The sequence below is a fragment of the Capsicum annuum genome, chromosome 6 (assembly GCF_002878395.1).
Source record: "Capsicum annuum cultivar UCD-10X-F1 chromosome 6, UCD10Xv1.1, whole genome shotgun sequence".
NCBI classification, from domain to species: Eukaryota; Viridiplantae; Streptophyta; class Magnoliopsida; order Solanales; family Solanaceae; genus Capsicum; species Capsicum annuum.
This window is the reverse complement of record NC_061116.1, coordinates 92,857,099-92,883,664: the sequence shown is the minus strand read 5'-3', so window position 1 is coordinate 92,883,664 and position 26,566 is coordinate 92,857,099. Positions and strand designations below refer to the sequence as shown.

The following is a 26,566-nucleotide window of genomic DNA, read 5'->3' as shown; positions in this document are numbered from 1 at the left end:
TAAGTTTGATACTAGGAAGATGATTGATGGCGCATTGTCACGGAAGGACCGAAGGCCTATTACATTGTATGAGATCTTTCCAGAAAAATTCCTTGAAGATAGTCTAATTGGTGTCACACATATAATTTCCAGCACAGAGGAAGTAAATAAAAGCAAAGGAGGGAATTGTCCAACGATAGCATAAGAAATTCATGCTAATAGAGAAGTCGCATCATGTTGTGCTATAATTTTCTTTATGGATGAAAATTTATTGTTAGGGTCTAAACTACATAACAGACCTTTATTTGTGGTAGGGGCTATTCGAGAACAACGTCCCATTCACATATTGATCGATGATGGTTCGGCAATCAATATCATGCCAAAGACAGTGCTCAAAAGGCTTGGAATCTCCATTGATAAATTGTCCAAAAGCAACATAACGATTCAAGGCTGCCATCAAGGAGGACAACGAGCCTTGGGAAAGATTTATGTAGGATTATCCATTGACGACATGAAATAAAATATTTTGATTCATGTTATTGATGCCAAAACATCATACAACTTGCTTCTCGGACACCCCTAGATGCACAAAAATAGTGTGATATCATCTACTTTGTATCAATATATAAAGTATGTAAAGGATGGTGAAGTAGTCAAAATTAATGCGGATGTCAATCCGTTCACTGAGATAGAGTCATATTTTACAGATGCAAAATTCTATTTGGATTCTTGTGAATTGGGTATGGAGAAACCAATACTATCCAACCCAAATAATGTTGTTCCAAAAAAAGTAGAGGTTCAGCGGGCTGCTGTTAATATGCCTAAGGAGAGAATTAAAAATTTTTCCACTAAGCTTTCATCATCTGAAGGAGACATGCATATGAAGTGGATGAAGAACATTTTATTTTTTGCTACATCCCTCGTGACTATCGAAAGAAGGGACAACCCTTGCTGGAAGTATGTACTCAACAAAGCTACCCTCTAAGGAGAGAAATGAGCTATAAGGCATTCTAAGATTTGAAGGAGATTATGACTATCCCTGTTATACAGGTCCCATCTATCACGCCTGAGCTTCCAGGAAACAATCCTTTGGCTCACAAAATAAAAGGTCAGTTTGGTGAGAAAGCCTTTACACTGCTTTAAAAATCAGGATACGATTTTTCCAAGTCGACAAAACTAGGTAAGCTCAAAGATGAGGTCATTGGTGAGAAGATACATGGTCTTACAGAGGCACAAATAAAGTTGAGAAAGCAAGGTCATTATATTGCTACTCCTAAGTTTAGCCTAGGATTCAAGTTGCCGGAACCTCTTCAAATTTCTACTAAGAAGGGAAAGGAAACAACTTCATCACTTTATGCCTCAGTAGAAAAAGACAAGGAATCCGAGGATGAGAAAATTCCACAGCAAACTTCTGTGTTTGAATGCATAGGAAGATTGACACCTCGTGTCTCTGTATTTGAAAGATTGGGTTGTAAGGGCAAAAGTAGAGCCTCTTAATAAATGAAAGAAGAGGCCGACACCTCAAAAGGTTCTATCTTTCGGCATTTGGAAACCACAAGAAAGTCACTAGCGCAAAATAGGTTGCTGGAGAATGAAAAACAAGGTTTTCTTGAAGGAATCGATGACAAAGACATTCATAGTATCTTTCCATCACGTATGAAGAGAAAGGCTGTATTGTAAATCACCATATATGGTTCGCTAAAAGTGAAAAAAAGCACCATTGTGTTCACTAACCAATTTTGTAAAGAGATATAGAAAGAGCAAGAAGAAGCCATCACGACATTCAAAGGAAGTCAATCGAAAGATTCTAACCTTGTACAAGCATCCTACCACATAACAGTGGAAGAAGGTCTATACCCGGATAGTGTGGATGATGATGTTCAAAAGGCTCCACCCTAACTGGAGGATGGCATATAATCAACTGTAGATAAACTTAAAGAACTTAATCTCGACACTTTGGAGGACCCACACCTAATATTCATTAGTGCGTTTCTAACACCGCAATAAAAAAGGAACTACTTTAAGTTATTAGTCGAGTGCAAAGATGTCTTTGCCTAGTCGTACCAAGAAATACTAGGCCTTATTCCAAGGGTAGCTATTTATCATTTAGGGATCAAAAAGGGGGCACGTCCTATAAAGCAGTCGTAGCGAGTGTTTCATCCCGAGTTGGTAACACAAATTAAAGCAGAGGTCAATAAGCTTATCGAAGATGGATTTATCTGAGAAGTAAAGTACCCATCATGGATCTCAAACATTATGCATGTCAAGAAGAACAATGGTCAGATACGTGTCTGCGTTGATTTTCGATACTTGAATAAGGCATGTCTAAAAGATGATTTCCCAATACCGATCATAGAGCTCATGGTTGATGAGACAACTAGACATGAAGCTAGGACATTTATAGATGGATCTTTCAGATATAATCAAATCAGAATGTCTCCAAAGGACGAAGAATGAACTGTATTTTAAACTCTAAACGGGATATATTGTTACAAAGTTATGCCTTCTAGTCTAAAGAATGTGGGTGCAACCTACCAACGTGCAATGCAAAACATTTTTGATGACATGTTACATAAGAGGGTGGAATGTTACGTTGATGACTTAGTAGTAAAGACAAAGTGCAGGGATGACCATCTTGAAGACCTTCGTATTATTTTTGAGAGGTTAAGAAAATTCGACTTGAAAATGAACCCACTCAAATGTGTCTTTGGGGTTACTTCAGGAAAGTTTCTTGGCTTTATCGTGCGTCATCGAGGAATTGAAGTTGATTCCACAAAGATTGATACTATTTAAAAAATGTGTGAGCCAAAAAACTTGAGAGACCTCCGCAATCTACAAGGAAATTTGGCATTCATTAGAAGGTTCATCTCTAACTTGGCTGGAAGGTGTCAACCCTTCAACCACTTAATGAAAAAAGATGCGCCTTTCCACTGGAATCAATAATGTCAAAATGCTTTTGAAAGCATTAAAATATACTTGTCGAATCCACCCGTATTAGGGGCACCAACTCCTGGAAAGTCGTTGATACTCTACATTGCATCACAAGAGTGATCACTTGGAGCACTTCTTGCTCAGGAGAATGAAGATAAGAAGGAACAACCATTATACTATCTAAGTCAAACCTTGATAGAAGCTGAGATAAATTATACGCCCATTGAGAAAATGTGCTTAGCTTTGATTTATGCGATAAAGAAGTTAAGTCATTATTTTAAGGCATACACCATCAAGCTAATTTCTTAGGACGATCCCGTGAATTTTGTAATGACACGGCCAGTTCTTTTAGGGCATCTAGCAAGATAGTCTGTATTGTTTAATTAATATAAGATCATGTACTTACCTCAAAAGGCCGTGAAAGGGCAAGCACTTGACAATTTCCTTGCCGATCACCCTTTGCCAGCAAAATGGGAGGTTTTAGATGAGTTTTCTAATGAATAAGTACTATTTAATGAAGAACTGCTCCCCTGAACAATGCTCTTTGATAGATTGGCACGTCGAGATGGTGCAGGAGCAGGCATTGTGCTGATATCTTCAGAATAATTAATCTTGCTATTCTCATTTTTTTTGGGTGAAATATGTTCCAATAATGCTACAGAGTACCAAGCTTTAATCGTTGGCATTGAAATGGAATTAGACATGAAGATTCCACAATTGGATATCTATGGTGATTCTAAGTTGATCATAAACCAACTTTTGGGGAGTTATGAGGTGAAGAAGGAAGATCTTTTTCCATATCACCAGTATGCCATTCTTTTGCTTGAAAGGTTTGATCAGGTATTCCTAAATCATGTCCCAAAAGAACAAAATCGCATGGCGGATGCTCTGGCTAACTTAGCCACCATATTGCCACTCGGAGAGAATGAGTCAACAAAGGTTCAAGTATGTCATTGATGGGTTATACCTGGTTAACTCGATCTTCAAATAAATGAAACCCATCATACATATGTTCGAGCGGTAGAATAAGAAAATTGGCAAAAACCAATAATTGAGTATCTTGAGCATGGAAAGCTACCTGAGGATAGATGAAAAAAAGCAGACATTAAGAGAAGGGCACCACGATTCATCTTTCATGAGGGAATATTATTTCATCACTCTTACGAGGGATTATTCGTATGGTGTCTTGACAAAGAAGAATCTCAACAAGCAATGGAAGAAGCACACTCCGACATGTGTGGGTCACACCAATCAAGGCCTAAGCTTTATTTCCGCATCAAAAGAATGGGTTACTATTGGCCGACAATGGTAGTGGATTGTCTAGAGCATGCCAAAAGGTGTCAAGTGTGTCAATTCCATGCTAATTACATCCATCAGTCTCCATAGCCTCTTCATTCAACTGTGGCCTCATGGACTTTTGATTCCTGGGGACTAGATGTGGTTGGACCTCTTCCAAAGTCGTCAAAAGGGAAAATGTACATCTTAGCTGCTACTGATTATTTCTCAAAGTGAGCTGAAGCTGTGCCATTAAAAGAAGTGAAAAAAAGAAAATGTTGTTGATTTTATCAAGTAAAACATAATTTTTAGGTATGGCATACCAAGATGCATAGTTACGGATAATGGAACGCCCTTCAACAATAAACTCATGAAGACTTTAAGTGAGAAGTTCAGTTTTAAGCAGCACAAGTCTTTAATGTACAATTCACCTACCAATGGTCTTGCCGAAGCTTTTAACAAGACGCTTGGTAACCTATTGAAGAAAGTTGTTGCAAAAAATAAAAGGGATTGGCATGAAAAGATCAGTTGTTATTGTTGTTATTATTTTATGATATATTTTCTTTGTAATTGTGTTGTTGCTTTTTTGGAGTGTACATGCAATGGAAGGTTGCACGTAATTGAATATTCCAGTACTCTGAAACTACAAACAGCTTTTGCCAAGAGTCATGTATGATTAGCCCTTTTTCACTGGAAGTATATGTTTGTTATGAGGTTTGGTCTGGTCTGTTCTTTAGCACAAATATTCTGTACTGCTGAAAAGCTTTACCCATTGTTCATGATAGTGAATCATAAAGAATGCAATTTTATAGTTCATGTTGAGCAATAGAGATCATAGTGTATTTAAACACTTGAAAGGTCCATCATGATTTTCTAACTGCCTTTAACCTCTTTTCTAATCTCGTTGTCACTAATATGTGGTAATGTGTGTTTCTGGTAGTGTTTTTATTATTCTAACAGTTACACATGCCTTGAAAGAGCATGGAATTACCTGTGAACTGAAATTGATAAGTCATTATAACCTACACCTTTATCTCTCTCACACAGGAAAATCAGGTTCAGGAGATGTGCAGGCACCTTTCAACACATATTTGGTGTCTGTTGCACAAGTAAAGGAACCAACTTGTGAATATAAGAATGCACTTAATGATTACATTTGGACAATTGACAGAAGCACCATAGTTGAGCCCATTGAAAAGGTTACTCCACCAAAAAATCCGTTACCGCAGCCAACACGATTAACTCTTACCACATTTGACACCTTTTAGTATCAAACCAAAGCATATGAGTTTGGTATTTAAAAGTGTATTTAATTATTTAAGTATTAAAGGAAATTTAATTACTACTATAATAGAATAATTCTAATTATCTAATTACTTTTACATTTATTTCTTTTAATAATGCAAGATGTACTTGCCATTGTCATCAACGGCAACCATCTTACAAAGACAACAAGCAAAAAAAAGAGTTTAGAAGTTCATTATCATGGATGAACAGTAAGTAAATAAACCACACAACCTCTTTATCACTAGCGTTACTAAGTTTCTTATTTAGGCAGGTAAATAGTCTGAATCTAAAATAGATTGTAGTTGATAAAAAGTTAATTGACCTAACAACAACAACATATCCAGTGTATTCTAATCTAACTTAAAAAAATAATTATAGTAAAAAAATTACTAAACTTAATAAATACAACAGGTTTTCAAATTTAATATTACTATGACACACTCTTATGTAACATTATGTAATTAGCAAGTGATACTATTATGTAAGTAAACTAATGACTTACTTCTACCTTCCCATGATGAAGACCCCCAAAAAATAGTCTATAATAAGCATGAGAATAAATTACAACTATAATGTTTTTACATAACATAAGTTTTCATTATATGTAGAAAGAAGCCAACAAAATGGCACTTTGGGATAGTTTCATTGATCATGATGGGCCTAAACATTTAAATCAACTTCATACGTGCCCAGTCATTCTTGCAAGAAGAGTTTTAAAAGCAATCATAGGTGAAACTACAATAATTATATGTTTGTCTCTTTTAATAATACTATTACATGATGAATTTTTATTAAAAACAAACATTCTAATGCATACGGGATCAACAAATAGATTCAATGGTTTGTCAAACAGGTTCAATACAACAATTGAGATCAATCCCCCATATCCACAGGCGGCCGCATTAAAGATATGGCATATGCATTTATAGTTTTATATTTTCATCCAAACTGCTAAGTACAAACTACATCTCAGGGTTACAACTATATAGGGTGAAAATAATTGAACCACAGCTTGTTGCTTATAAGATAAAGAGTACTACTGCAATAGGCTCTATTCTGTTGGTTCCCTTTGAGGATGAAATCATACCTGTTGCTAATATCATAGGACAACTTCCGGTAATAATAATAATTTTGTGCTTTCAATTCTTTAAGTTATATTACACTAAATAAAAACTAAAATTATGTCATTCTTAAATTTTTAGGGATAGGTATTTTATGTCGAAGCTGAACTATCTCTTGCAAGTAAGGACCAACGCTTTTGTATCTTACATTTGCCAAGTTGTAAGACATTGTTTCCAAGATATAATGTGCGAAGGAAAATCTACTGCACAACTTGTCACTGATCCATATTGTTGACTCCCAAGTATAAATGCTTTACAAGAACATAATTTGCTCATTTATATTACTATTTAAATATAATTAATCTCATTAATCATTACATTTAAATTACTTTTTTTTCAAAATTTAATAGGTGCCACTTTGAAGTCATTGTTAAAGACAATAGCGGTATTGGAACAGTTATAATTTCAGATGAAGTTACAGAAAAAAATTGTTTCTTTCTGCAGAAGAGATTTATAAGATCACATTTGTCAAGGTACCTAAAACATTGTCTTTTAAAAAGTCAATGCAATTCTATTTTTTTAAAAAAATATTTGACTCAATTTGTCATTTGTTAATCAAATTAAAATACATAAACCATCTTTTGCATATACTTTTTAATGCTTATTTCATGCTTAAAATTTCAACTTGCTATTGAATGACAATCACTTTTCTTCCTTGCATTGTTATTATTATTGATATCATATTTAATCAATTTTTACGCTTTCAAAAGGAAACATCATCTCTTATACTTGTGCAAAATCAATTCAATGGCAAGATGTTCAAAATTTAAATGAAGCGATTATATCAAAAAAAAATCAGGACAAAGTTCTCCATTTTATCTTGCTTGGAGAAAAAAGATGTAGTTCATAAATCATTGTCACCGACCACAGTTGATGTTCCAGAACTGAAAAAATGCCTAATTGAACATCTTACCTTTGACGCAAGCAAGCATCAAAACACATCAAACAACTGCAGTCCATCCCCTCATAAACATAGCATGGAAACCAGAACTACTTCTATGAAGAAGAACTGAAAGGTAATACCATTTATTTCTTTATTGAGTTTTCAATTTTAGATGCTACTTAATTTCTTAAAATTTCTTCTTCCAACTTTCTAATTTGACTATTTCTTTACTTAAAGTGCAGCTTAAATACTTTTGCTCCTTTTTTGGGGATCGATTGAAATCATTGGTGCTACTACTGGATGCCTTTTGGGTTGCAATTTTTCTCCTTCTATGTTTTTTGGGGGGATTAAAGATTTTAGTTGCTATGATATAAGGTTAGTTTATATGTATTTTTATTCGTCTGGTTTGTCGGAACAACTTCAACATATTTTGAATTGTATTTCAATTTGAATCAACATTTGCTGAACTTTTTTACATTTGTTCACCAACTAATAGCCTGTTGTTAATTTATGCAGGTGCTTTTTTGGAGCTAACTAAACATGTGAAAAGATGGAGAAGATTTATTTTCTATACATTTCATATAGTAATTCAAATTTTGGTCTAATGTGTTGCATTCTTTTGTAAGGATCATGACTAAGTTATTTAAAGTAAAGGAGAAGTAAGAAAAGAAAGCCATCAGTTAAGAAACAAAGGTTCTACAGAGTTGCATCTTCATAAAGGTATTCCTGTTTTCTAAAACTATAACTAGCCATTTATTATGAAGAACAAAATGAGAAATGCAGAGAAGAAATGAAGGGAGTTGGTTTGTTTTAAGATTCAAAGATGACTGACTATTTCATTCAAATTCGAAATGTTGGTAGTTTTTTGTTTGATTTGTGAATATTTTAGTATGTGCTCATATGAACCATTCAAAGTTAAAGTGATAACATTGTTCCTTTACACCCATAGCTGAGCTTGTCTGGTTTCCGCAGAAAAAACCAAATGCTACATTTAAGAGTCAGACATTAGTTAAAGCAAATACGTTATTATTATTTGTATACATCAAGTATTCATGCATTAGCTTTTGTTATTTGTAAGTAGTCACTATGGAGAATTGTTAGACAATTGAACTTGAGTTCATTTACAAAACTTTTTCCTCGTGGTTCTCAAACCACTCTATTGGCCACTAAGCCACAAACAGAGGGTAGTTATCTTTCGAAGTTGGAATAGTGGATTTTTTGGTTAAATGTATAGTGTGTCATTTTTCTTTCCCCTTTGAGTTATAGTTAAGAATATGTTCTATGTTGTGCCGAACTAAATGACCGCACTAATTTTAAGAGTAAATTTTTCAAATTTATTGATAACTTTAAAGGTCATTTACAAAACAGTTTCAGATGTCTGCAATTTGGTTTTATACCCAAGTAGTTAGATCAGGTTTTGTTGCATTGTCAAGAGTATCTAGTGGAGAAGATTCTACCATACTTGCAAAGAAATTCTCTTTTATTATGTTTGTTCTTCCTTGTATCCACAATCTAATCCTAAGACAAAGAACCGTATCCTTGCCACAACTTCTTTTTTTTTGGTTTCCTTTTCTCAATTTAATCACATGGCTAGAGAAACTCATTCAATATATATTTTTTTTGTCATCATTTTGAATATCTTAGATGTTGGCATGTAGCTGAGTAACACACTATTCTCAGTTCGTCTTGTGCTACCAGTTTTTTAAAATTTTGCACATAATAGTTCAATTTTGTCTCTTATAGGTCTTAATTATTTTGTAATGCCAACCTTTATGTCGGTTGTGCCAGATGCTGATATTTTTACTAATTCAACTTGTTTTCATTTGTTTTCTTAACGGCAGACTTATGACAATCCTTTGAGGTCAAATCCTGCATATTTAGTTGTGAGGTGAGTTTATCACCAAAAATTCTTTAGTTATTCTTTAAGATAACATGGCGGTTACTTTACAGTTCATTATTCATGCATATCATCCATAACAAGTTATGAACTTTAATTTTGTTTCAGACAGTATTTTGTTGACATAGATGATACTGTCCCCAAAAAGGTGAGTCCTGCTTCTTAACTTGTTCCGTGGATCTAAAATTCTAAGCAAACAAAAAAATGTTACACCCTAAAAAATGTTCACTGTCCAGTTGAAATACTGAGACAAATTACATTTAGCTACATAGACTCTTTCGAAAGCTGGGCTGGGCTTAGGATTCTTAATTTTCCTTCTTAGGGGTGCAACTGATCCAAGGAATGTCCTAATAGGAATATCTCTAGAGATACAGTAACAACCATTATACTTCAATCTTAATTTCAAAAAATAAAGATCCTTATTTAGTTGAATTTGTCCTGTTTAATAGTTTTGCATTATATATGAGAGCTTCCTTATTTTACCATTGCCACAAATTATATCTCAGGAAATAGAGCATTAAGTTTTAAAATGGAATACTTAAAGGATAAATAAAATAATGGTATATGGCAAAAGTTAGAGAATTTACTCCATTATATAACAGAAAAAAGAACTTGCTGATGATCCAATCTTGCTCTTTAGAATGCCTACAAATATTACTCTAGACATCGACCCTTCTAGCGCCATATAACATGCTATTTCCTACCCGTTCTGACTTAAAATAACTATTGTGTTTTTCTTCTTTGAATAAAGATTTTTTCTATTATCATATTTTCAACTTCTGACCTAATTTAATCTTTACATCTCATTTAACAGGTGCTTGATCGCAAATACCTGAGAAATTAGTCACAATAACAAAAATGCATCTCCTATTGTAAAATCTATAAATATTATCTGTATCAATGTAAAGAGACTACATTCACTATCATATGTGAATGTAAGCATCCAAAGAGTAACTTCACAGCTAACAAATACACTACTGTAGAAGCATCCATTCCCAATTCATATAACTACTGTTATCATTTTTTCAGTTCATAAATTATCTAATATCTACATGTTTGCTTTAATCAGGTCTCTTCCTATATTTCAATTTATTTTTTGCATCTCATTATTTTTTGTTGCAACTTTTTTTTTTGCTCATTTTTCAGTTTCAATTCAGTAAAGAATTTGATAAAAGAGCAATTTTTCAATTCTTCTAATACAAATTTTCATTTGCAAATGGGAGCAAACAATCAAAAAGAATATAAGAGAAGGGCTTTTGGAGTTCAAGCAGAAGATAATGGCAACGACAACAAAGGAGATGTTTTTGTGATTTGAGAATACCTTATATCGAGAAGTAAGGAATATAATTTTAATTGATTTGGGTATAGCCCAATAAATTGAGTTAAAATCTTCTCTCTACTTGAAATTAAGCATTTTTAAAAGTAAGACTACATCTAAGTTGTTTGATAGAGCTATGGTGGCTCACCTAGAGGTAAGAATTTGAATTATCACTTTCTAAAAAATCTATAAGAATTTTTAGGCTGTTATAATTTTTAGTATCAATAGTTATGATATTTCAGTTTAAAGATATCAATTTTTGTTTCCTAATATTCCTCCTTTTCTCTTGGCTAATCTGATGGTTAAAGTTATTTTCTGTTTAATTAAGTAGCTTTGTAGGTGGGATGTTTATACTTGGAGACATAACTTGAGAAAAACATTTCAGCCAAATAATCAAGATAAAAAAGGCAACCCTGTATAGTTGAGGAAGGTGGAAAGTATCCCGTGAAATTAATTTAGGTACATGCAAGTTGGCTTGGGCTCTCGATCAATAATGTATAGTGGTAGATAGGGTAAATAGGAAGTAAAACTTATCTTCTATAGAACTTATCTTTTAAGTCTGTGTGGCACAATCTTATCACACAAAACACCAGATGCTAGCCTTGAACATATTTTGTTATTCCATCCTTGTCTCTATTGTGGAATTAGTATTCATGAAAGAGGTGTTAATAGGATCTGCAAAACTATGTTATAAAGAATTGGAAACTCACATAATAGAGCTTTTCTCAGACTTTCTCTAATATCCTATACTATCTTGACAATGTCATATCTGATTAGAAAAACATAACAAAATATAAAAAGATCTTACTACATTGTCATATGTGATTGAAAAAACTTTCACAAAATATAAAAAAATCTTACTATGTGGTGGCCTTCATTTTATGGTCTGAAGGATCTTTGTTTGTTTTAAAGTAACTGCAACAAACTATTTTATTCAAAGTAACCTCATAATAATGGTGTGAGATAATTGTTCTCTATTTCTTTAAGAGACCTTTAACTTTTAAATCTATTTTCCAGAATCTAAGAAGCCTCCGGGCCTTAGTGTGACTTGTGAGTCACTTCAGCCGTGCAAAAACTGGACGAAGATACAATCTCCTGCACATAGACTTTATAATAAGAGTCTTAAAATCACTTTATGAAATTGCAACAGTTATTTATCATTCATGTAAAAACTAGAGAACTGTGGAAAAACATGAGTTAATAAAAAAGCTATAGATTAGTGCTTATCAGATTGTATGTGAAAAAAAGTTTCACTGTTACAAATTATAGTACTAGACATGTGTATATATATATATATATAGTTTTGGTTTTAATCGTGCTTTGTTGAACAAGACAAGTTTTATAACCAAGCAACTTTCAACTTGTCTGAAGCATCTGTTGTAGATAAAGTTGCAAAATATACATGCAATGCACTTGACAATTCGAATTACGTCCCAAAACAGATCAAGTATAAACTTCCTTCAAGATATGTTAATTAGGCTCAATTACCCTATACATACATTGGTGTTAACATACCTTTCACCTATGATGATATTTATATTTGGGTATACGAATACTTTTTCACAGTATGGTTGTGTGAAATACGTACATGGGGTGCTTTTTTTCTTCATAAATGGGTTTTCTCTACCTAATGTTGGATCACCACTAGACTAAAATGAATGAAGAAATATCCTTGATCCGTTATTTTCACCAGAAGAACAATTAAGAACTAAAAATGTGGATTTCTTTTAGTCACCAGTCATATCACCTGATATCCTTAGCTAGAGAGACATATTGGACTCATTCTCACTTATTTTTATACATATAATGACAATAATTTATCGCTTCAATATCTTATGATTTTCCTTGAGCTAAGGCTCTATTAGAAACTACCTCTCTACCCCTATGAGATAAGGTTAAGGTTTGTGTACGCTCTACCCTCATCAAACCCCACTTTATGGACTACACCGAGTAGTTGTTTATCTTATGGTCATAGAAAATGAAAATACTAATGTAATGGCTAAATTTATTTTCTATTTAATTAAGTAGCTTTATAGGTGGGATGTTTATACTTGGAGACATAACTTGAGAAAAATATTTCAGCCAAAGAATCAATTGAATAGCATGTAACTGGCGATGATGTGACAAACAGATAGGTTGTTTCTTATTGAAATTGATCATTTACTCAAGCCTGGAGGCTACTTTGTTTTAAGCTCACCAACAATACAGCAGCAGCATAGTAGGACTATCAGTGCAAAGAAGGGAAGCAGTCCACTGGAAGAAGTAACTAAGAAGCTCTGTTGGTCTCTTTTGGCGCAGTAAGATGAGACTTTTATTTGGCAGAAGACTGCTGATTCTGAGTGTTATACATCTAGGTAAGGCTACTAAGAAAGACACACTCATTTACTCTCGGTCTCCCACTATGTTTGGTTTCTTGCTTCCTTGAAAAACTGCTTCTAAATTTTATTAATTCAATTCATAAGCTAATTTTAAGATCAAAGAAAGAATGAAAGTACAGTAAAGACTATTAAAGTAGAACTGCCTATATCATTTACAAAAGAGAAAAGTTACCCTTTATACTCATGGTTAATATATATTTGTTTCGATCTATTTTCAAGTTAAAGTTTTACCTTTCTAGCATTATTTTATTTTTAATTAACTTCCAAGATAAGAATTTGTATTTAAATTAAGCAGGAAGCGTGAGATTCGAGTTTGTAAAGAAAAAGATATGTAAATGTACCACCAACCACTTGGGAGCTGTATATCTGGGACAACGAGTCAACGGTGGGCTCCAATTCATAGAAAATTTTATTCCCTAAACTCAATTGAGTTTGAAATTCACGACAAGTGTTCTTTCTGTATATCCAAAACTAGATTGGTTGTTGCAACGTGTCCAATTTTGGTTAATTTGATCCTTATTCTCTGTAGTTATTATTTTAACCAAATTTTTGCTTTGTGATAGGGATCCAGCCTGGTGATTTCTTCGAGGATTTAGACTTCTGGAAATTAGCTTTGAGAAATTATTGTTCTTTGCTGTCACCTTTGATTTTTTTTTTACCATCCTAAAAGGCCAGATGATGATGATCCATTACCTCCATATAACATGGTGCATAATGTCATGGACATGAATGCTCATTATAGCGGTCTTAGCGCTGTATTGATGAAGGAAGGAAAATCGGTATGGGTGATAAATGTGGTTCCTCTTGGGATACGTTATACACTTCCTCTTATAGATGATCGAGGTTTTGCCAATGTTCTGCATAACTAGTGAGACATTGTTATAATGTTCTAAAGATTTGTAAAGACATATGCTTGGATGTGTCAACATGCTAAAGTTGGACGAATATCTTCATATTCTTGATTGTTAAATTTTATTAAATATTTTTTGTCTCATATTAGTTAGCGGAAGCAATTATATCTTTTTGAAGACTGCAATGTTCTATTTTGCTTGAGTGCTACAAAGTTCATCGTTCCCCCATAATATGAAATAAGCATGATTATCTAACACCAAGTGAACTAAGTCAAGTATTTAAGTGGAGATGAGTAAAGGGGTGGGACCATCATCCTGAGTTTCAAAAGCTGTGGTTGGCCCTAAAGGATTTTTTGGTCATAAAAATTGCAATTAGTAGCGTTTTGCTCTTTTACATATATTAGTCTCTTACACTGCGTGAATTATCATCTCTTCAGTTTTCATGCATCTTAGTCCTTTTTTATTTGACTATCCATTAGAATTCAAATAAATTTTAAAGTATATTGTATTTTAACTTTGGTACTGTTACTGGATATCACAATGGTTGATGATTAGTGAAGTGCTCATGAACTCAATCCCATGACCCATAGACAATGAATGAGAAGCATGATAGATCCATTGGATGATCTTGATATTTTCCATGCATCATTTAATGTTTGCTATCAGCTTAATTAGTTTTGGTTATGATTATGATCTTCTCCGCCACTAGAATAATATCCTCCACTAATCCATGTCTTTCTATTATCAGTAAGAATGAATTTAAGACCAGGGAAAGGCAGCATCATAAGAAAATCGACAATATTCTCACCTGGATATATTCTTGAAATTTAAGTCCTCCTTTCATTTGATTTCTCATAAAGAAATCCGAATTGAACTATTTTTACCGCTAGATGCTTGAAACAATCAGGTGATTGATTCCGATATTGTTCTAAAAATTTTTTAGGTATGAACCCTTTCCTACATATCCCTGAGCATATGATTTTTTCCATCAATATGGACTCCTTTCCCATATTGCTTTACAAAGATCCAACATGTTTGAACTACTTCTGGAGATGGATCATATTTTAAGGCCTGAGGTAATATTCTGTTAGCTCTCTATATTTCTTTAACGATCTTTTGATTTAGTTTTTTTTTCAAAGGTTGGCTTGTTTCTCTCATTATGATACTACTCCCTCTCAATTTGTTTGGCTTACTTTCTTTTTTAGTCCGTTTAAAAAAGAATGCCTTTTTCTTTTTGTAGGAACTATTTAATTCAAACCTTCTACATGACATGTTTAAAACCATGAGAATAGAAGGCATTCTGGTACATTCTACATATCTTTAGTGTAAGACCACAAGATTCAATGTCTTCTTTACTTAAACTCCATTTCAAGTCAAAATCAGACAAACAAATTGAATTGGAAGAGGTATATTTTTCTTCAGATGTGTTAAACCTCTTGTCTGTGTTATTCCTTACTATTTGCACATGTTTTTTACTTATGAATTTGAATTGTAAGAATATTCTTATTGTAAAGATGGGTTATTTTTTCTGACATTGGGTCCAATAGAGAAAGCACGCGTATTAGCTGCCCAAATCCGCTGGGAAGCCAAGGTGATCGACCTACAGAATGGAAGTGACTAGCGACTACTTGTATGCCAAAAACTATTCATGAGGAAGTGATGTTCTGCAAAATGTATAATTTTACCATTCCATCGACTGCTCTGTCCTTTTTAATGTTGATACTTTCTTAACTTCTCATATAAAAGATGAATAAATATGAATGAAAAACAAAGTTTCACTCAAAGAGTAGTTGCTACTTTTACTCTCCTTCCTGTCATTATTTTGTGAAGTGGACTATACTTTGATCTTTATCAGTCCACAAGCTGCGCGGTGATGTCTGAATCTTGGTATTCTTATTGAAAGATAATATAGTGCTCACAAAGGTGAAACTATAATTTTATAGAAGTTTATGAATATATATAGAGTGCTTTGCTTCATTAGTAGTAGTTAGCAGCACACAAAAGAAGATTTTTGGCCTTATTTTTTTACAATATTTATGTAGCAATTCTTTCATCTCATTTCTTCTCTTTTTTTTAATTTTCTATTTTAAAATCATTCTGAATTTTGTAATTAAATTATGTGTTGTACTGAAGAATTATCCTTACTGAGAAAGAGTATTATTGGAATCAATCATAAAGTTGGCACTTAGCTAAATTCTTCAATAATTTTGCATTCCATCATTTGTCTTGTCGGATTTCTTTATGGACCTAAATTACATTTATAAGCAATGTAAGGCTGTGTACAATTAACTATTCTGTCCGGTCCTCCAAACTCTATGCACAGTAGGAGCTTTAATGCACTGGGTCGTCTTAATACATTTATAAGCATTAGATCATTTGATATCATAATCGTATTATTACGAAGAAATTTATAAGATTGGGCACTGATCTTTGCCAAGTTTTTTGGACTCCACTTGTAGGATTCCGTTATGGTATTATGTTGTGGTGTCATTTTGTTGTGTCTGTGCTAAGTTAGAACAAATAAAGAACAAATGAGCGATCGAAAGTATCCCGCGTCTTGAATTTCGGTATTAGACTTACATGTACCTTGTACAGGCTCCATTGACGAAACAAGTAAAATAGTAAAATACTCATTTTATAGGGTCTCATCTTTATCACACTTCCTTGTTTTTGATTTTCATTGCTATTACACTTTTTTAAATATTTGTGCCACAGTTTTTTATGGTTTTTTGTTGTTTTAGTGCTTTTAATTGATGCACGGCAGTGTTATTGGATCCATGGATGGCAATTGTCATTTTTATGATGTAGTAGGTACGGATGCATATCTCTTAAACCTTCTCATTTTGCCCTTTGTTTTTTCCATCACCGGCTATATCTAATTAACTGACAATTCTGGAAATTAATTATGTTTTGTGTTTGAATTGTCTAGACTTGGGTGTCATAGAAGTAGTTGTATAAAAAGGGCAGTCTGGTGCACTGAAGGTCCCTATTATGAAGTTCCAGGGAACGGCCAGACCACGAGAGTCTTATTATATGCAGCCTTGCACTATATTTCTATAAGAGGTTGTCATGGGGAGAATGATATATTCATTGAATACATCATAATCCTATTGCATATTATGCTCAATGGAAGAATAATTATGATACACTTATGTCTGTGTTTTATGAATCTAATTAAATTCATTGTTAGCATATTTGTTCTCTCAAAATTTCTAACCTTCTTTGTTTGTTATTTTTTGAGGTAAGGGGAAAGGGGTGATAGACATCATTTATTTTGGGGTAGATTGGGATTTCTATCTCTTTCTAGTGATATGTAGCTTTTATGTTTAAAGTCGATGGTGTGCTATAAAAACATGCCAGTTTAGTGTTTGCACTTTGTGGTGGTGGGATGGAAATTTTTTTTTGGTTTGTGTGTGTGAGGGTGGAGAACGTTAAGTGTTTGGGCTAGGTACATAAATCATACTAACATAAAATGATCTTTGGATTTTCTTGAATTTAGTCATTAGTGCTCTCTCTCCACCTACTTACATTGTCTAGGATGCTCTTCCGACCCCAACCTATAATTGTTATTTATAAGGGTGTTGTAGACAAATGTTACAGTGTTCTTTACTGCTCACTTATATTTTCCATTTTAGCTAGAAAATATTTTGATCTTTTTTCTAGATGTTTAGGTAAGTCGCCGGTCCTGCTTGTATAGTATGTTGGTTCTTTGTTTCTAACTTACATCTGGCAGCTTTGACATAAGTTTAGACAGCTGAATGGGTTGAAAGTTGTTTTCTTATTATTTGATATTGGGCTAGAATTCAAGGAAACATTTTAAATGAGTCAAGTTAATATTGTGGTAATCTTGAGAAATGTTAGTGTCACATGCATTGTTACGTGTGCTATGGAAGAATTAGGAATCAAAATTCTTGGAGCGTAAACTTGAAATGCTCGTGCTTAACAAAATTAATTGATATTTTACTTATTCAAAAAGGATACTTAATAACCTGATTTCACGTATTAATGTATTCTCAGGACATGTGCATGATTGAATGGCATCTACTATACACGCTGGGCCCGTGCAACGCATGAGCATATCTATCTAGTTATTATATAGAAGAGCCATAACTACGACGACCAAGGGCAAATTTGTCAATCAACAAAAATTTTAACTTAAACCTATTGTACATCATGCAAAGAGTGGAGAATTTCAAAAAAAAATCCATGTTCCAGAGAATTCTAATGATTATGCTTTGAAAAATTTTAAAAAATTAAGTGACATCTTAAAGAAGTGTGGCCCATTGTTTTTCTTTAAAAGGTTATGGAGAAGTTCTTTTCTTAAAATTTTTTTATCAAATAGCTCCAGAATTCATGATCATACACCTTCTTTCTTTTTTTCTTATTTATTTAAATAATATACTTGAATCAAATGGAAAGAATAATTTTACATTAAAGAGAAATTATATTTGAAGTTTGATTCATTTAAATATTTTTTAGTTTTAATATTCAGAGAAACTTTCTCTCCCCTTATCCAAAATGACGGCATAAGCATTGTGAAGTTTTCTCATGTATCTTGAATTCGATGTCTAATCAAAGTTATAAAAATTAAAATATTGGAAGACATAGTTTATAAGTGGATGTGTAAATACTCACATATGTTCCATAACTGATAAAAAAGTAAAATTAAATTTGACCACACATTTAATCTTTTCCTTGAGCTAAGACTCTATTAGAAACCATCTCTCTACCCCTCTGAGATAGGGTTAAGTTTCGATACACTCTACTCTCATCAAACCTCACTTTATGGATTACACCAAGTAGTCGTTTATCTTATGGTCATACAAAATGAAAATTTTGATCTGATGGTTAAAGTTCTTTTCTGTTTAATTAAGTAGCTTTGTAGGTGGGATGTTTGTACTTGGAGGCATAACTTGAGAAAAACATTTTAGCCAAAGAATCAAGTTCAAAAAGGCAACCCTGCATAGTCAAGGAAAGTGACAAGTATCCCATGAAATTAATTCAGGTACATGCAAGTTGGCTCAGACACTCGATCAATAATATATAGTGGTAGATAGGGTGGATAGGAAGTAGAACTTAGCTTTTGTAGAACTTATCTTTTAAGTCTGTGTGGCACATTCTTATCACACAAAACACCAGATGCGAGCCTTGAATATATTCTGTTATTCCATCCTTGTCTCTATTGTGGAATTAGTATTCATGAAATAGGTCTTAAAAGGATCTGCAAAACTATGTTATAAAGATTTGGCAACTCACATAACAGAGCTTTTCTCAGACTTTCTCTAATATCCTATACTATCTTGACAATGTCATATCTGATTAGAAAAACTTAACAAAATATAAAAATATCTTACTACGTTGTCATATGTGATTGAAAAAACTTTCACAAAATATAAAAAAAAATCTTACTACATGGTAGCCTTCATTTTATGGTCTGAAGGATCTTTGTTTGTTTTAAGGCAACTGCAACAAACTATTTTATTCATAGTAATCTCATAATAATGGTGCGAGATGATTATTCTCTATTTCTTTAAGTGACCTTCAACTATTAAATCTGTTTTCCAGAATCTAAGGAGTCTCCGAGCCTTAGTGTGACTTGTGAGTCACTTCAGTCGGGCAAGAACTAGACGAAGATACAATATTCTGCACCTAAACTTTATAATAAGAGTCTTAAAATCACTTCATGAAATTGCAATAGTTGCTTATCATTCATGTAAAAACTAGAGAACAGTGGAAAAGTATGAGTTAGTTAAAAAGTTATAGATTAGTGCTTATCTGATTGTATGTGAAAAAAATTTCTCTATTACAAATTATGGTACTTTGTTGAACAGGACAAGTTTTATAACCAAGCAACTTTCAACTTGTCTAAAGCATCTGTTATAGATAAAGTTGCAAAATTTACATGCAATGCAATTGGGAATTCAAATTATGCTGCTATAAAGGCTGGATTTACCAACCCTAAAACTGATCAAGAAACAAGAACTTCCTTCAAGGTGTGTTAATTAGGCTCAATTACCCTATACATACATTGGTATTAACATACCTTTCACCTATGAAGATATTTACATTTGTGTATATGTATACTTTTTCACAGTATGGTTGTGTGAAAGACGTATATGGGGTGCCTTTTTTCTTTGTAAATGGGTTTTCTCTGCCTAGTGATGGCTCACCACTGGACTACAACAAATGCAGAAATATCCTTGATCCGCTGTTTTCACCAGAAGAACAATTCAGAACTGAAAATGTGGATTTCTTCTTGTGAATCACTAATCTTTTAGTCTCCAGATGCATCACCTGATATCCTTAGCTAGAGAGAAAAATTGAACTCATTCTCTCTTATGTTTATACATATAATGACAATAATTTATTGCTTCAATATCTTATGATTTTCCTTGAGCTAAGGCTCTATTAGAAACTATCTCTCTACCTCTCTAAGATAAGGTTAAGGTTTGCGTACACTTTACCCTCATTAAACCCCACTTTATGGACTACACCGAGTAGTTGTTTATCTTATGGTCATAGAAAATGAAAATACTAATCTGATGGTTAAAGTTATTTTCTGTTTATTTAAGTAGCTTTGTAGGTGGGATGTTTATACTTGGAGACATAACTTGAGAAAAATATTTCAGCCAAAGAATCAACTGAATAGCATGTAACTAATGATGATCTGACAAAATAGATAGGTTGTTTCTTATTGAAATTGACCGTTGACTCAATCCTGGAGGTTACTTTGTTTTAACCTCACCAATAACCCAGTATCAGCATAGTAGGACTACTAGTGCAAAGAAGGGAAGCAGTCCACTGGAAGAATTAACTAAAAAGCTTTGTTAGTCTCTTTTGGTGCAACAAGATGAGACTTTTATTTGGTAGAAGACTTCTGATTCTAAGGGTTATACATCCAGGTAAGGCTACTGAGAAAGCCACACTCATTTACTCTCGGTCTCCCACTATGCTCGATTTCTTGCTTTCTTGAAAAGTTGCTTTTGAATTTTATTAATTGAATTCATAAGCTAATGTTAAGATCAAAGAAAGAATGAAAGTACAGTAAAGTTTTAGTTCTAGAAATATGATACCTATTAAGGTAGAACTGCCTATATCATTTACAAAAGGGTAAAGTTACCCTTTATACTCATGGTTAATATATATTTGTTTCAATCTATTTTCAAGTTAAAGTTTTACCTTTCTAGCATTATTTTATTTTTAATTAACTTCCAAGATAAGAATTTGTATTTAAATTAAGCAGGAAGCGTGAGATTCGAGTTTGTAAAGAAAAAGATATGTAAATGTACCACCAACCACTTGGGAGCTATATATCTGGGACAACGAGTCAACGGTGGGCTCCAATTCATAGAAAATTTTATTCCCTAAACTCAATTGAGTTTGAAATTCACGACAAGTGTTCTTTCTGTATATCCAAAACTAGATTGGTTGTTGCAACGTGTCCAATTTTGGTTAATTTGATCCTTATTCTCTGTAGTTATTATTTTAACCAAATTTTTGCTTTGTGATAGGGATCCAGCCTGGTGATTTCTTCGAGGATTTAGACTTCTGGAAATTAGCTTTGAGAAATTATTGGTCTTTGCTGTCATACTTGATTTTCTCTGACCATCCTAAAAGACCAGGTGAAGATGATCCATTATCTCCATATAACATGGTGTGTAATGTCATAGACATTAATACTCACTATGGCGGTCTTAGCGTTGAATTGATGGAGAAAGGAAAATAGGTATGGGTGATGAATGGGGTTCCTAGGAAGGAAAATCGGTATGGGTAATAAATGTGATTCCTCTTGGGATACATAATACACTTCCTTTCATAGATGAAAATGAAAATGCTGATATGATGGTTAAAGTTATTTTCAGTTTAGTTAAGTAGCTTTGTAGGTGGGATGTTTATACTTGGAGACATAACTTGAGAAAAGCATTTCAGTCAAAGAATCAAGATTAAAAAAGCAACCCTGTATATTCGAGGGAGGTGACAAATATCTTGTGAAATTAATTTAGGTGCATGCCAGCTAGCTCGGACACTCGATCAATAATGTATAATGGTAAATAGGGTGGATAGGAAGTAGAACTTATCTTTTAAGTCTGTGTGATGCATTCTTATCACACAAAACACCAGATGCGAGCCTTGAATATATTCTGTTATTCTATCCTTTTCTCTATTGTGGAAGTAGTATTCATGAAATTGGTGTTAATAGGATCTGCAAAACTATGTTATCAAGATATGGCAACTCACATAACTGAGTTTTTCTCAGACTTTCTCTGATATCCTATACTATCCTGACAATGTCATATTTGATTGGAAAAACTTAACAAACTATAAAAAGATCTTACTACGTTGTCATATGTGATTGAAAAGTCTTTCACAAAATATAAAAAAATCTTACTACGTGGTAACCTTCATTTTATGGTCTGAAGGATCTTTGTTTGTTTTAAAGCATATGCAACAAACTATTTTATTCATAGTAATCTCATAATAATGGTGCGAGATTAGTGTTTCTATATCTTTAAGTGACCTTCAACTGTTAAATCTATTTTCCAAAATCTAAGGAGCCTCCGGGCCTTAGTGTGACTTGTGAGTCACTTTAGTCGGGCAAGAATTGGATGAAGATACAATCTTCTACACGTAGACTTTATAATAAGAGTCTTAAAATCACTTCATGAAATTGCAACAATTATTTATTATTCATATAAAAACTAGAGAACTGTGGAAAAACATGAGTTAGCTAAAAAGCTATAGACTAGTGCTTATCAGATTGTATGTGACAAAAAAGTTTCTCTGTTACAAATTATAGTACTAGACATATATATATATATATATATATATATATATATATATATAGTTTTGGTTTTAATCGTGCTTTGTTGAACAGGACAAGTTTTATAACCAAGTAACTTTCAACTTGTCTGAAGCATCTGTTGTAGATAAAGTTGCAAAATTTACATGAAATGCAATTGGGAATTCGAATTACGCTGCTTTAAAGGCTGGATTTACCAACCCAAAAACTGATCAAGCAACAGCAACTTTCTTTAAGGTATGTTAATTAGGCTCAATTACCCTATACATACATTGGTGTTAACATACCTTTCACCTATGACGATATTTACATTTGTGTATATGTATATTTTTTCACAGTACGGTTATGTGAAAGTCATATATGGGGTGCCTTTTTGCTTCATAAATGGGTTTTCTCTGCCTAATGTTGGCTCACCACTGGACTACAATGAATGGAGAAATATCCTTGATCCGCTATTTTCACCAGAAGAATAATTAAGAACTGAAAATGTGGATTTCTTTTTGTGAATCACTAATCTTTTAGTCTCCAGTCGCATCACCTGATATCCTTATCTAGAGAGACAAATTGAACTCATTCTCTCTTATGTTTATACATATAATGATAATAATTTATCGCTTTAATATCTTATGATTTCCTTGAGCTAAGGCACCATTAGAAACTACCTCTCTACCCCTCTGAGATAAGGTTAAGGTTTGCGTACACTTTACCCTCATCAAACCCCACTTTATGGACTACACTGAGTAGTTGTTTATCTTATGGTCATAGAAAATAAAAATACTAATCTGATGGTTAAAGTTATTTTCTGTTTAATTAAGTAGCTTTGTAGGTGGGATGTTTATACTTGGAGATATAATCTGAGATAAACATTTCAGCCAAAGAATCAATTGAATAGTAACTAACGATGATTCAACAAAACAGATGGGTTGTTTCATAATGAAATTGACCATTTACTCAAGCCTAGAGGTTACTTTGTTTTAACCTCCCCAACAACCTAGCAGTAGCATAGTAGGAATACCAGTGCAAAGAAGAAAAATAGTCCACTAGAATAATTAACTAAGAAGCTTTGTTGGTCTCTTTTGGCGCAGCAAGATGAGACTTTTATTTGGCAGAAGACTGCTAATTCTGAGTGTTATATATCCAAGTAAGGCTACTGAGAAAGCCACACTCATTTACTCTCGAGCTCCCACTATGTTCGGTTTCTTGCTTCCTTGAAAAGATGATTCTGAATTTTATTAATTCAATTCATAAGCTAATTTTAAGATCAAAGAAAGAATGAAACTACAGTAGAGTTTTAGTTCTAGAAATATGATACCTATTAAGGCAGAACTACCTATATCATTTACAAAAGGGAAAAGTTACCCTTTATGCTCAGGGGGTTAATATTTATTTGTTTTGATCTGTTTTCAAGTTAAAGTTTTACCTTTTTAGCATTCTTTCATTTTTACTTAACTTCCATGATGAGAATTTGCATTTAAATTGAGCAGGCAGGGTGAGATACCAGTTTGTAAAGGAAACGATATGCAAATGTACTACCAACCACTTGTGAGTTGTATATCTGGGATAACGAGTCAATGGTGGGTTCCAATTCATAGCAAATTTGATTCCCTGAACTCAACTGAGCTTGAAATTCATGGCAAGTGTTCTTTCTGTATATATCCAAAACTAGATTGGTTGTTGTAACATTTCCAATTTCGATTAATTTGACCCTTTATTCTTAGCAGTCATTTTTTTAATCAAAATTTTGCTTTATGGCAGGCATCCAGCCTAATGATTCCTTCAAGGATTCAGACTTCTGGAAATTAGCTCTGAGAAATTATTGGTCTTTGCTGTCACCCTTGATTTTCTCTGACCATCCTAAAAGGCAAGGTGATGATGATCCATTACCTCCATATAATATGGTGCGTAATGTCATGGACATGAATGCTCACTATGGCGGTCTTAGTGCTGCGTTGATGAAGAAAGGAAAATTGGTATGGGTGATGAATGTGGTTCCTCTTGGGATGCATAATACACTTCCTTTCATATATGATCGAGGTTTTTCCAGTGTTCTGCATAACTGGTGAGACATTGATATAATGTTCTAAAGACTTGTAAAGACATGTTCTTGGATGTGTGAACATGCTAAAGTTGGACAAATGTCTACATGTTCTTGATTGTTAAATTTTATTAAATATTTTCTGTCTCATATTAGTTAGTGAAAGCAATTATATCTTTTTGAAGACTGCAATGTTCTGTTTTGCTTGTGTGCTACAAAGGGTATTGTTCCTCCATAATATGCAATAAGCATTATTATCCTACACCAAGCGAACTAAGTCAAGTATTTAAGCAGAGAAGAGTAAAGGGGTGAGACTATCATCCTGAGTTTCAGAAGCTGTGGTTTGTCCCAAAGAATTTTTCAGTCATAAAAAAGCAATTAGTAATGTTTTTCTCTTTTACACATATTAGTCTCTTAAACTGTGTGAATTATCATGTCTTCAGTTTTCGTGCATCTTAGTCCTTTTTTATTTGACTATCCATTGGAATTCAGCTGAATTTTGAAGTACATTGTATTTTAACTTTGGTACTGTTACTGGATATCACAATGGCTGATGATTAGTAAAGTGCTCATAAACTAAATCTCATGACCCATAGCCAATAAATAAGAAGGATCGTAAAGCCATTGGATGATCCTGATGTTTTCCACAAGTTATTTAATGTTTGTTGTCAGCTTAATTAGTTTTGGTTATGCTTATGATCTTCTCCACCACCAGAATAATATCCTCCACTAAGCTATGTCTTTCTATTATCAGTAAGAATGAATTTAAGACCAGGTAAAGGCAGCATCATAAGAAGATCAACAATATTCTCACTTAGATATATTCTTGAAATTTGAGTCCCCCTTTTATTTTATTTCTCATAAAGAAATTTGAGTTGAACTATTTTTACCGCTAAATGCTCGAAACATTCAGGTGATTGATTCTGATGTTGTTCTAAAAAAATTTCCGGTGTGAACCCTTTCCTACATATCCCCGAGCATATGATTTGCTCCATTCAAATGGGCTACTTTCCTATATTACTTCACAAAGATGCAGCATGTTTGAACTACTTCTGGAGATCAATCGTATTTTAAGGCCTGAGGCAATATTCTGTTAGCTCTCTATATTTCTTTAATGATATTTTGATTTTTTTTTTCAAAGGTTATCTTGTTTCTCTCATTATTATACTACTCTCTCTCAATTTGTTTGTCTTACTTTCCTTTTTAGTCTGTTTAAAAAGGAATGCCTTTTTCCTTTTGTGGAAACTCTTTAATTCTAACCATTTACATGACATGTTTAAAATCATGAGACTAAAAGGCATTCTGGTACATTCTACACATCTTTAGTGTAAGACCACAAAATTCAAAGTCTTCTTTACTTAAACTCCATGTCAAGTCAAAACCAGACAAACAAATTTAATCGGAAGGAGTATATTTTTCTTTAGATGTGTTAAACCTCACATCTGCCTTATTCCTCACTGTTTGCACATATTTTTACTTATGAATTTGAATTGTAAGAATATTATTGTTGCAGAGATGGGTTATTTTTTCTGATACATTGGGTCCAATAGAGAAAGCACGCACATTAGCTGCCCAAATCTGCTGGGAAGCTAGGGTGATCGACCTATAGAATGGAAGTGACCAGCGACTACTTATATGCCAAAAGTCATTAGTGAGGAAGTGATGTTCTGCAAAATGCATAATTTCACCAATCCATCGACTGCCCAGTCCTTTTTAATGCTGGTACTTTCTTAACTTCTCATGTAAAAGAGGAATAAGTATGAATGAAAAAACAAAGTTGCACTCAAAGAGTAGTTGCTGCTTTTACTCTC

General features: G+C 33.3%; 2 pseudogenes; both read left to right on the top strand.

Annotated features, from left to right (window-relative positions):
- Positions 1–1,479: 1,479 nt before the first annotated feature.
- LOC107874290 lies at positions 1,480–15,580 on the top strand (annotated as a pseudogene).
- Positions 15,581–16,500: 920 nt separating this feature from the next.
- Positions 16,501–26,566, top strand: LOC107874291 (annotated as a pseudogene).